Source organism: Sitophilus oryzae, unplaced genomic scaffold (assembly GCF_002938485.1).
Source record: "Sitophilus oryzae breed Bouriz unplaced genomic scaffold, Soryzae_2.0 scaffold_488_pilon_pilon, whole genome shotgun sequence".
Lineage (NCBI taxonomy): Eukaryota > Metazoa > Arthropoda > Insecta > Coleoptera > Curculionidae > Sitophilus > Sitophilus oryzae.
The window spans coordinates 295,212-305,801 of NW_022147071.1; positions in this window are offsets into that span (position 1 = coordinate 295,212).

Below are 10,590 nucleotides of genomic sequence, written 5' to 3' on the forward strand. Positions count from 1 at the left end.
GTAAAAATTAATTATTAAATAACATTATTATCACCAAAAGAATATATTAAAACCGAATTATAACGAGAAAACTTTCCTGAAGTGGGTCCTTTCGAACTCGATGGCATGTGTCCATCAGCAGTTTACCATTAGCTGAAGAAGTATGATTCTTGAGTTGGTGGGTAAAAATTCATTATTAAATAGCATTATTATCATCAAAAGAATATATTAAAACCTAATTATAACGAGAAAACTTTCCTGGAGTGGGTCCTTTCGAACTCGATGGCACGTGTCCATCGGCAGTTTACCATTAGCTGAAGAAGTACGATTCTTGGATTGGGGGGTAAAAATTAATTATTAAATAACATTATTACGACCGAAAAAATATATTAAAGCCGAATTATAACGAGAAAACTTTACTGGAGTGGGTCCGTTCGAACTGGATGGCATGTGTCCATCAGCAGTTTACCATTAGCTGAAGAAGTACGATTCTTGGATTGGGGGTAAAATTAATTATTAAACAACATTATTATCACAAAAAGAATATATTAAGACCGAATTATAACGAGAAAACTTTCCTGAAGTGGGTCCTTTCGAACTCGATGGCATGTGTCCATCAGCAGTTTACCATTAGCTGAAGAAGTATGAATCTTGAGTTGGGGGTATAAATTCATTATTAAATAGCAATATTATCATCAAAAAGAATTTATTAAAACCTAATTATAACGAGAAAACTTTCCTGGAGTGGGTCCTTTCGAACTCGATGGCATGTGTCCATCGGCAGTTTACCATTAGCTGAAGAAGTACGATTCTTGGATTGGAGGGTAAATTAATTATTAAATAACATTATTACGACCTAAAGAATATATTAAAAGCCGAATTATAACGAAAAAACTTTCCTGGAATGGGTCCTTTCGAACTCGATGGCATGTGTCCATCAGCAGTTTACCATTAGCTGAAGAAGTACGATTCTTGGATTGAGTGGTAAAAATTAATTATTAAATAACATTATTATCACCAAAAGAATATATTAAAACCGAATTATAACGAGAAAACTTTCCTGAAGTGGGTCCTTTCGAACTCGATGGCATGTGTCCATCAGCAGTTTACCATTAGCTGAAGAAGTACGATTCTTGGATTGGGGGTAAAAATTAATTATTAAACAACATTATTATCACCAAAGAATATATTAAGACCGAATTATAACGAGAAAACTTTCCTGAAGTGGGTCCTTTCGAACTTGATGGCATGTGTCCATCAGCAGTTTACCATTAGCTGAAGAAGTATGAATCTTGAGTTGGGGGTATAAATTCATTATTAAATAGCAATATTATCATCAAAAAGAATTTATTAAAACCTAATTATAACGAGAAAACTTTCCTGAGTGGGTCCTTTCGAACTCGATGGAATGTGTCCATCGGCAGTTTACCATTAGCTGAAGAAGTACGATTCTTGGATTGGAGGGTAAAAATTAATTATTAAATAACATTATTACGACCTAAAGAATATATTAAAGCCGAATTATAACGAGAAAACTTTCCTGTAGTGGGTCCTTTCGAACTCGATGGCATGTGTCCATCGGCAGTTTACCATTAGCTGAAGAAGTACGATTCTTGGATTGGAGGGTAAAAATTAATAATTAAATAACATTATTACGACCGAAAAAATATATTAAAGCCGAATTATAACGAGAAAACTTTACTGGAGTGGGTCCGTTCGAACTGGATGGCATGTGTCCATCAGCAGTTTACCATTAGCTGAAGAAGTACGATTCTTGGATTGGGGGGTAAAAATTAATTATTAAATAACATTATTATCACCAAAAGAATGTATTAAAACCGAATTATAACGAAAAACTTTCCTGGAGTGGGTCCTTTCGAACTCGATGGCATGTGTCCATCAGCAGTTTACCATTAGCTGAAGAAGTACGATTCTTGGATTGGGGGTAAAAAATTAATTATTAAACAACATTATTATCACCAAAAGAATATATTAAGACCGAATTATAACGAGAAAACTTTCCTGAAGTGGGTCCTTTCGAACTCGATGGCATGTGTCCATCAGCAGTTTACCATTAGCTGAAGAAGTATGAATCTTGAGTTGGGGGTATAAATTCATTATTAAATAGCAATATTATCATCAAAAGAATTTATTAAAACCTAATTATAACGAGAAAACTTTCCTGGAGTGGGTCCTTTCGAACTCGATGGCATGTGTCCATCGGCAGTTTACCATTAGCTGAAGAAGTACGATTCTTGGATTGGAGGGTAAAAATTAATTATTAAATAACATTATTATCACCAAAAGAATATATTAAAACCGAATTATAACGAGAAAACTTTCCTGGAGTGGGTCCGTTCGAACTGGATGGCATGTGTCCATCAGCAGTTTACCATTAGCTGAAGAAGTACGATTCTTGGATTGGGGGTAAAATTAATTATTAGATAACATTATTATCACCAAAAGAATATATTAAAACCGAATTATAACGAAAAACTTTCCTGGAGTGGGTCCTTTCGAACTCGATGGCATGTGTGCATCAGCAGTTTACCATTAGCTGAAGAAGTACGATTCTTGGATTGGGGGTAAAAATTAATTATTAAATAACATTATTACCACCAAAAGAATATATTAAAACCGAATTATAACGAGAAAACTTTCCTGGAGGGGGTCCTTTCGAACTCGATGGCATGTGTCCATCAGCAGTTTACCATTAGCTGAAGAAGTATGAATCTTGAGTTGGGGGGGTATAAATTCATTATTAAATAGCAATATTATCATCAAAAGAATTTATTAAAACCTAATTATAACGAGAAAACTTTCCTGGGTGGGTCCTTTCGAACTCGATGGCACGTGTCCATCGGCAGTTTACCATTAGCTGAAGAAGTACGATTCTTGGATTGGGGGGTAAAAATTAATTATTAAATAACATTATTACGACCGAAAAAATATATTAAAGCCGAATTATAACGAGAAAACTTTACTGGAGTGGGTCCGTTCGAACTGGATGGCATGTGTCCATCAGCAGTTTACCATTAGCTGAAGAAGTACGATTCTTGGATTGGGGGGTAAAAATTAATTATTAAACAACATTATTATCACCAAAAGAATATATTAAGACCGAATTATAACGAGAAAACTTTCCTGAAGTGGGTCCTTTCGAACTCGATGGCATGTGTCCATCAGCAGTTTACCATTAGCTGAAGAAGTATGAATCTTGAGTTGGGGGGTATAAATTCATTATTAAATAGCAATATTATCATCAAAAGAATTTATTAAAACCTAATTATAACGAGAAAACTTTCCTGGAGTGGGTCCTTTCGAACTCGATGGCATGTGTCCATCGGCAGTTTACCATTAGCTGAAGAAGTACGATTCTTGGATTGAGTGGTAAAAATTAATTATTAAATAACATTATTACGACCTAAAGAATATATTAAAGCCGAATTATAACGAGAAAACTTTCCTGAAGTGGGTCCTTTCGAACTCGATGGCATGTGTCCATCAGCAGTTTACCATTAGCTGAAGAAGTATGAATCTTGAGTTGGGGGGTATAAATTCATTATTAAATAGCAATATTATCATCAAAAGAATTTATTAAAACCTAATTATAACGAGAAAACTTTCCTGGAGTGGGTCCTTTCGAACTCGATGGCATGTGTCCATCGGCAGTTTACCATTAGCTGAAGAAGTACGATTCTTGGATTGAGTGGTAAAAATTAATTATTAAATAACATTATTACGACCTAAAGAATATATTAAAGCCGAATTATAACGAGAAAACTTTCCTGAAGTGGGTCCTTTCGAACTCGATGGCATGTGTCCATCAGCAGTTTATCATTAGCTGAAGAAGTATGAATCTTGAGTTGGAAGGTATAAATTCATTATTAAATAGCAATATTATCATCAAAAGAATTTATTAAAACCTAATTATAACGAGAAAACTTTCCTGGAGTGGGTCCTTTCGAACTCGATGGCATGTGTCCATCGGCAGTTTACCATTAGCTGAAGAAGTACGATTCTTGGATTGAGTGGTAAAAATTAATTATTAAATAACATTATTACGACCTAAAGAATATATTAAAGCCGAATTATAACGAGAAAACTTTCCTGAAGTGGGTCCTTTCGAACTCGATGGCATGTGTCCATCAGCAGTTTACCATTAGCTGAAGAAGTATGAATCTTGAGTTGGGGGGTATAAATTCATTATTAAATAGCAATATTATCATCAAAAGAATTTATTAAAACCTAATTATAACGAGAAAACTTTCCTGGAGTGGGTCCTTTCGAACTCGATGGCACGTGTCCATCGGCAGTTTACCATTAGCTGAAGAAGTACGATTCTTGGATTGGGGGGTAAAAATTAATTATTAAATAACATTATTACGACCGAAAAAATATATTAAAGCCGAATTATAACGAGAAAACTTTACTGGAGTGGGTCCGTTCGAACTGGATGGCATGTGTCCATCAGCAGTTTACCATTAGCTGAAGAAGTACGATTCTTGGATTGGGGGGTAAAAATTAATTATTAAACAACATTATTATCACCAAAAGAATATATTAAGACCGAATTATAACGAGAAAACTTTCCTGAAGTGGGTCCTTTCGAACTCGATGGCATGTGTCCATCAGCAGTTTACCATTAGCTGAAGAAGTATGAATCTTGAGTTGGGGGGTATAAATTCATTATTAAATAGCAATATTATCATCAAAAGAATTTATTAAAACCTAATTATAACGAGAAAACTTTCCTGGAGTGGGTCCTTTCGAACTCGATGGCATGTGTCCATCAGCAGTTTACCATTAGCTGAAGAAGTACGATTCTTGGATTGAGTGGTAAAAATTAATTATTAAATAACATTATTATCACCAAAAGAATATATTAAAACCGAATTATAACGAGAAAACTTTCCTGAAGTGGGTCCTTTCGAACTCGATGGCATGTGTCCATCAGCAGTTTACCATTAGCTGAAGAAGTACGATTCTTGGATTGGGGGGTAAAAATTAATTATTAAACAACATTATTATCACCAAAAGAATATATTAAGACCGAATTATAACGAGAAAACTTTCCTGAAGTGGATCCTTTCGAACTTGATGGCATGTGTCCATCAGCAGTTTACCATTAGCTGAAGAAGTATGAATCTTGAGTTGGGGGGTATAAATTCATTATTAAATAGCAATATTATCATCAAAAGAATTTATTAAAACCTAATTATAACGAGAAAACTTTCCTGGAGTGGGTCCTTTCGAACTCGATGGAATGTGTCCATCGGCAGTTTACCATTAGCTGAAGAAGTACGATTCTTGGATTGGAGGGTAAAAATTAATTATTAAATAACATTATTACGACCTAAAAGAATATATTAAAGCCGAATTATAACGAGAAAACTTTCCTGTAGTGGGTCCTTTCGAACTCGATGGCATGTGTCCATCGGCAGTTTACCATTAGCTGAAGAAGTACGATTCTTGGATTGGAGGGTAAAAATTAATTATTAAATAACATTATTACGACCGAAAAAATATATTAAAGCCGAATTATAACGAGAAAACTTTACTGGAGTGGGTCCGTTCGAACTGGATGGCATGTGTCCATCAGCAGTTTACCATTAGCTGAAGAAGTACGATTCTTGGATTGGGGGGTAAAAATTAATTATTAAATAACATTATTATCACCAAAAGAATGTATTAAAACCGAATTATAACGAAAAAACTTTCCTGGAGTGGGTCCTTTCGAACTCGATGGCATGTGTCCATCAGCAGTTTACCATTAGCTGAAGAAGTACGATTCTTGGATTGGGGGGTAAAAATTAATTATTAAACAACATTATTATCACCAAAAGAATATATTAAGACCGAATTATAACGAGAAAACTTTCCTGAAGTGGGTCCTTTCGAACTCGATGGCATGTGTCCATCAGCAGTTTACCATTAGCTGAAGAAGTATGAATCTTGAGTTGGGGGGTATAAATTCATTATTAAATAGCAATATTATCATCAAAAGAATTTATTAAAACCTAATTATAACGAGAAAACTTTCCTGGAGTGGGTCCTTTCGAACTCGATGGCATGTGTCCATCGGCAGTTTACCATTAGCTGAAGAAGTACGATTCTTGGATTGGAGGGTAAAAATTAATTATTAAATAACATTATTACGACCTAAAGAATATATTAAAGCCGAATTATAACGAAAAAACTTTCCTGGAATGGGTCCTTTCGAACTCGATGGCATGTGTCCATCAGCAGTTTACCATTAGCTGAAGAAGTACGATTCTTGGATTGAGTGGTAAAAATTAATTATTAAATAACATTATTATCACCAAAAAGAATATATTAAAACCGAATTATAACGAGAAAACTTTCCTGAAGTGGGTCCTTTCGAACTCGATGGCATGTGTCCATCAGCAGTTTACCATTAGCTGAAGAAGTACGATTCTTGGATTGGGGGGTAAAAATTAATTATTAAACAACATTATTATCACCAAAAGAATATATTAAGACCGAATTATAACGAGAAAACTTTCCTGAAGTGGGTCCTTTCGAACTTGATGGCATGTGTCCATCAGCAGTTTACCATTAGCTGAAGAAGTATGAATCTTGAGTTGGGTGGTATAAATTCATTATTAAATAGCAATATTATCATCAAAAGAATTTATTAAAACCTAATTATAACGAGAAAACTTTCCTGGAGTGGGTCCTTTCGAACTCGATGGAATGTGTCCATCGGCAGTTTACCATTAGCTGAAGAAGTACGATTCTTGGATTGGAGGGTAAAAATTAATTATTAAATAACATTATTACGACCTAAAGAATATATTAAAGCCGAATTATAACGAGAAAACTTTCCTGTAGTGGGTCCTTTCGAACTCGATGGCATGTGTCCATCGGCAGTTTACCATTAGCTGAAGAAGTACGATTCTTGGAATGGGGGGTAAAAATTAATTATTAAATAACATTATTATCACCAAAAGAATATATTAAAACCGAATTATAACGAGAAAACTTTCCTGGAGTGGGTCCTTTGGAACTCGATGGCATGTGTCCATCAGCAGTTTACCATTAGCTGAAGAAGTACGTTTCTTGGATTGGGGGTTAAAAATTAATTATTAAATAACATTATTATCACCAAAAGAATATATTACAACCGAATTATAACGAGAAAACCTTCCTGGAGTGGGTCCTTTCGAACTCGATGGCATGTGTCCATCACTAGTTTACCATTAGCTGAAGAAGTATGAATCTTGAGTTGGGGGGTATGAGTTCATTATTAAATAACATTATTATCATCAAAAGAATTTACTAAAACCTAATTATAACGAGAAAACTTTCCTGGAGTGGGTGTTTTCGAACTCGATGGCATGTGTCCAACAGCAGTTTACCATTAGCTGAAGAAGTATGATCCTTGAGTTGGGGGGTGTAATTAATGAGATCTTATTCTCATATGGAACACTGTGTATATTTATTTACTTATATCTCCAACATTCTACCTAAAATCCGATCAGTCTTAGTTCAGCCCCATTCTTTTCAGGAAATTTACTTGACCAAAACTAAAGCGCTTTTACCCTACTTACCCAACACATAATACATAACGGGGTACAAACTGCCCCCTACAAAGATTAATCTTTTAAGGGTCCACTTGATTTTCCAAAATTCGTTTGAATCTTTTGAAAAAAATACATCGAAGCAAATCTAAACGGTTGAACAAATCTCGCAAACGCAGCCAAGTTCCGTAAAATTTACGCTTCTTAAACACAATTAGCATCGATTTGCTTTTTGTAAAGTGCCCAAAAATAGGTTTAAGCTGCTTCTTTTATGCTATACTGTTAGGTACAAGGATATAAACTTGCCCTGACAAGACTCTGAGATGTTATTTCTTTAATTTTTAGTACAAGCCATGTTTTAATAATGATTAATATACAGGGTAGTTCACCTCATTCGACACGGAGTATTGTAGCCACACGATTAGATTTTTAGAAATTGTGTGGAATGAATTGAAGAGTGATTGTATTGTACCATTTTTTACCTTTTTCTTGAAGTTTTCGTAAAAAATGCATTTTCTTAAAAAATAACTATTAATGAGTTGAGTTGTGAAGCAACGATGATATTGCAAATTAAGAAGTCTAAATTATAAGAAAGTGAATTTTCTACAAAAACTTGAAGAAATAGGTAAAAAATAGTACAATACAATTTGATACACAATTAAATTCACAATCGTCAACCGAAAAGATTAATTCACGAATGATGAAATTGCGAGGGAATTAGTTTCGGGAGACGATAATGCAATTTTATTGTCGTGTATAAAACAATATTTTTTTCCATAGCAAGTTACGTTTTAAAAAATATTCAGAAATTATTATTTCAAGGAATTTATTACGAGTAAAAAAAATATTGTGCTGGGTTGGCGTTGGTTTCTATGTAATTTGACAAATAAATAAAGCTGTCTCTTTAGTTGTCAGTTTTGAGTCAATATTTTTTAATTCTCGTTCGTGTCGATTGCTGATTGAATTGGCGCCAGAAATGGCTCAAAACGAAATAAGTAAATTACCAACAGATATTCAGGCTGGGGCGTCAAACGCCATATCCAAACTACTTCCGTTTAAATCCCGAATAACTTATGAAAAGGAATACAAAAATTTTCAAGAATGGAAGCAATTAAATCTACTATTTTTGATAGATATAAGGAAATTTTAACAGTTGCTATGAAAAAAATAAAATCTGTCCACAAGAAAACCATTTTCATCAACTTAATTTAATAAACTTATCCGGCATCACAGACAACTAACTTTTAATTGGTTTTTATACAACTTTTTATCTAAGGTTCTTTTCCAAGCTCTCTATTTATCTAAAGCTATTTTAATTTAACTTCTTTAATACGTATTGTCATATAAATTTCAATAAAAAAGTTACCTGTAAAGTCTTTTAATTTTCGAATTCATTCAGGCTTTTGGTATTTCACTTTGGATTTGTTACGGTACAGGATGAAGATGTAACCTGGCCGGCCTACTATGTGATTAAAGCAGCCGATGTTGAAATATTATATTTTTGTTTTCTGAAAGTTTTTAACTTTCTGCGCAGTTTTTTTAGTTTTTCTTTCGCAGGAAGAACATTCTACGAAGTATTAGAAAACTTTAAAAATAGATGAATAAGGCCAAGGGAGATTGTTTGAGAAGGAGGAAGTTAACCACAGAGACCTTATAGATCTAGAAAATCTCAGGTCTTTAACAAAAGCCAGTATCTGAGACGGTTCCACAGAGGCCAGCTCTCCATCCTCGACATCAAAAGTACCAAAGATTATGGCACGAACGGTCGTCGTCGTCTCGGCGCGCCCAGTGATAAAGTGTTCTGGTATTTTCCCATTTTCCCCACAGAATCTGCATTCGCCGTTGTTTCTCAGCTTCAGCCTACTGAGGTGTTCGTTGAGGAGACAGTATCCTGTTCGAAACCCCGTGATAATCCGAACATTGTTTTTACTTAAATCGAGGAAAATCTTTGATTTATGTCGGTCGTAAGTTCTGAGGAACTTTTTCGAGTGTCTTATAGACCGTTGGTGGACTCCCACTGTAATTTACGGATGGAGTCTTCCAGGTTGTTCAGTTCCTCTTTGAGTTGGTCCCCACTTGGAAAACAAAACGGTTCTGGTCCGGTTAGTAAACTGTTTGCCCCTTTTCTAGATAGATAGTTTCCTTTTTGACTACATTGTATCCCTTGATGTGCTGGCATCCAAAATAGAAGCACTTTATTTTCTTTATCTAATTTTCTCAGCTTCTCTAAACATTCTTTGACCAACTTCGAATTGATGTTTACTGAGTTGATCGCTCTTAAGGCTGTTTGACTGTCAGATAAGATGGTCATTTCTGGTTTCCGATAGTTCCTATCTAAGATAAGTTGTACGCATCTTTCAAGAGCAGATGGATGCTGGGGTAGGTGCCTATTGGTTTGAAGGAATTAATTTTTGGCTCAAAAACTCCTATCCTTGTTATTGCTTTGGTTTTGGAAGTATCAGTATCTTTAACTGCTAAGCAACCGTTTCCCCTTTCCAATTTTTTATGTTGCTCAATGCTACAGTGAGGTGTTTCTCAAAGTTGTACATTCTCGATATGTACTGGTTGGCACTGGGAGTTGGAGGAGAGGAATTTTCATTTGGTGGCGTTCCAAGCTCCTGAGTTGACAATTATTCCAGTACTGTTTATATCAATGACCATTCTAATCATTGTCGCATTGGAATATCTATCAATATGGTCAAGGTAAGAAGGGATTCATTTCGAAAAATCCCTTCTTATCGAACCTCTACACCCTAAAGTCAATCCGTTTTCCAAAAATCAGCTTTTTACGTCAAGCGCTTTAAGCAGGATCGTGATTAATCAATGACCAGATTTTTCGAAACACCCTGTATACATTTTCAAAAAATCTTAAAATATGTAAAAAAACAAAATAAAATATACGAGTTTAAGCGTTTTTTCGGAAACTTGACTGTTTTTTAAATAAAAAACATTGTAATATTTGAGGGGTGGTTTCACCCCCTTAGAACTGGAATTTCGAAAAACCCCTCTACACCCTAGAATCAACCTGTATGCCAAAATTGAGCTTCTTACGTTGAGTGGTTTGAGC